Below are 3,497 nucleotides of genomic sequence, written 5' to 3'. Positions count from 1 at the left end.
CAACTTGTTAATGTCGGGAGTCGACTCATGTAGATATTGGATCGGCTCTTCAAACACAAGAGTCGCCTCATTCCTTTAGTGCTCATAGGTTACCTGCGCTCCCCCAAGGGTCGACTCAATAATGTCGGAGGTCGGCTCAGGCATAAATTGAGTCGCCTCCTCAAACACGAGAGTCGGCTCATGTAGTTGGTCTCAGATGGTGATTCTTTTCTGTTTTTCTTGAACTACACAAGGGTCGACTCAGTTTCTGTATGGGTCGACTCATTAAGTTTTTCACATATTTTTTAGAGAGCTTTGATTTTATTCTTCTTGATTCTTGGAGGTTGTAAATACAACTTTTGTCTTGAGGTCTAACCCTTCACATTTAAGCCAACATCATTAGAGTACACATTTAACTCAATTATCTTTGTGATCATCAAAATCCATCCTTTAGGATTAACATGTTTCAGTGTCGATGAAATGAACCTTCCTGTGTTTCAAATGTTTACATACTTTTGCCTCTTCATTTTGATTTAATCTATTGAAAATTACTTGGTTATCAATGAAATGACTATTCCTTTTTCACTGAACTGTGTCTTAACTACAATTTTTATGTTTTGATTGTTTCCAGATGCTCTAATACATTCTTAAGTCAAAGGGCTCAGATACTTTTGCAAACTAACATGCCCTGATACACTTATATATCTCAACATGATTTGATACATTTTTTAAAAGTTAGAATCAACTGAAATTTTTACAGAATAATATGCTCTAATACAATTACAAATATCAAAAGCTCTGATACATTAATAAGGTAAAAAGCTCTCATACATTTACAAATCAACAAGCTCTGATACATTTACAAATTGAAAAGCAATTGCTTTTGGTATGGTGGTAAATGCACAAGTAGTATAAGTATGATACATAATCAACAAGGATGATCAACTCTGTACTCATAATGCTCTGAAATCTTGGCACTGATACTTTCACTGAAACTCTAATTCTGTAATGAATTACTATCAATCTGAACCTCCTAATTATTTATTCTCTTTAACTCTTGATGCTTAATTCATGATCTAAAAGTAAAAAACAAAAATTTTTTTTAACCCCCACCCTTTTGTTGATAGCAAAAAGGGGGAGAAGAAAAATAATTTCAAAAAGGGGAGAAGAAAACAAATTATTTTGGAAATAGTGATATCAAGAATGTTATTGGAGAAAATTGATAAATGACAAAAGATCAGGTGAGAAGCATAATTTATTTGATCATAATATAAAGGAAGAGATTTTATCATAAAAATTTACATATTGAAAGTTTTAAGACTCAATAAGGCACATGTTTTGAATATTTTTTTTACTCTAAACATTGTTGCAAAAGTGCTATCATACTAAATTTTAATGAATATTCTAAATTTTCTAAATATCTTTTTTGCTCTGAATATTATTGTAAAATTCTTTTAGACTCAATAGTTTTGTCATCATCTAAAAGGGGAAGATTATTAATCCTAAAGGATGGATTTTGATGATCACAAAAATAATTGAGTTAAATATGTATTCTAATGATGTTGGCTTAAATGTGAAGATTTAAATTTCAGGACGAAAATTGCACCTACAAACTCCAAAGAATCAAGAAAAACAAAATCAAGAACCCTAAAAATTCTGTCTGTAAACTAAGTGAGCCGACCCTTTTGTTTAAGTAGTCGACCCCTGTGTAGTTCCAGAGAAATAGAGAAGAATCACAGCCTGAGACCAACTAAATGAGCTGACTCTTGTGTTTAAGGAGGCAACCCAATATCTACATGAGTCGACCCCCGACATTAAAGAGTCAACCCTTGAGGCAAGCGCAAAAACTTTATATGAACTGAATGAATGAGCTGACCCTTGCTTTCAAAGAGCCAACCCGTTATCTACATGAGTCGGCCCCCGACATTGAAGAGTCGACCCCTTAAAGCTAGTACAGAAATTTAATATAGATTGAAGAAAAGAGCCGACTCCTATGCTTAGTGAGCCATCTCACATGGGATGACCCCTGAACCTGGAGAGCCGACCCCTGTTATCCTAACAGCTCCAACGGCTACTTTCAACAGTACTTTTGTTGGGTGCTAACGGATAGTTTCTTAGTATGACGGTTATTTGGTACTTCCTGGTCAGTATGTAGCTTATAAATTTAAAGGAACGCCAAGGAAAAACAAGAGAGAAAATCAAAAGACTCAAAAATCCAAGCTTCCAAAGATCAAGTTCTCACAAAAGAGCTTTCCAGGAAAAACCACATTGTGAGGAAATCAGTTGAAATATTCAACAGAGAAGTTGTTGTTGTGCTATCAAGACCTTCAGCTGCATCCAACGACCATCTTCAAAGCTTCTAATCCATATTTATTATTTCATTTCTTTGAAGCTTTGTTTACTTAGTTACAGCATTTATTACATACTCTTTAAACTCTGTTGTAACATTTTTATTTGCTCTAAAACTGATAAAGGTTCTTCCAAACCTGAATTGGAAGTTATTGAATCAGGGGATTCAACAAGGGTTAAGGTTTAGTTGGTGAGCCTGTGAAAACCGACTAGATTGTTTGTGAGCCCGAAAAATAAACATGTAAAGGTTTTGGTTGGGAGCCCGGAAAACAAATGGGTTAAGATTTTATTCGGTGATCCTGTGAAAACCGACTGGGTTCGTTGTGATCCCGGAAAACAACGAGTTGGGTTGTGAGCTCGAAAAACGACCGCACTGTAATCAGGAAGATTATAGTAAAATTTTCAAGAGTTTTCAGGAGTGGATGTAGGTGTGGGTTACACCGAGCCACTATAAATTTTTTATGTTTGTGTGTGCTTGTATCTTTACACTCCTGTTTTTAATTCCTGCCATTATTCATTCATTGCTTTAACATCAATATCTTTTAAACTGAGATCTCTATTAATTCACTGAATTCTAGTTAAAAAGTTATTAAAACCCAATTCACCCTTCCTCTTGGGCTGCAAATCTGGGCAACATCTATCTTGAGCAGGACGATCCATTTTGCCCCCCATCAGTAGTAATCTAAAAATATTATTTCTTGATAGATATACCCTCACTTATATTATAGTAATATTCTATTAATTATGTTAATATAACTAATTAATTATATTAATATATATTATTATATTGATTAATAATATTCATAAATAATAATATATTTAATATATCTATTGATAAATAGTAATTATTAGCTAACAAATATTTATTAATTATCGATAAATCTAACTTAGGATTTATTAATAATTAATATATTTATTTATATAACAAAACTTACTAAAATTTATTAATCATAAAAATATATATATATATATTAATATATATAATTAATTTTAAAATATTTATTTACTCATGTAAATATATTTTAATATTTGAAAAAACCAATATTGTTAGCGTAGGCCATAAATGGCCAATAAATGAGAAAATATTATTATCTAAATTATTTATTTAAGAATATCATAAAATTTTGATAATATGATGTCCTATAAGACCATCTCCAATCAAGCATAGT

Source organism: Phoenix dactylifera, chromosome 1 (genome assembly GCF_009389715.1).
Source record: "Phoenix dactylifera cultivar Barhee BC4 chromosome 1, palm_55x_up_171113_PBpolish2nd_filt_p, whole genome shotgun sequence".
Lineage (NCBI taxonomy): Eukaryota > Viridiplantae > Streptophyta > Magnoliopsida > Arecales > Arecaceae > Phoenix > Phoenix dactylifera.
The sequence above is the reverse complement of the archived record's forward strand: the minus strand, read 5'-3'. Positions refer to the sequence as shown.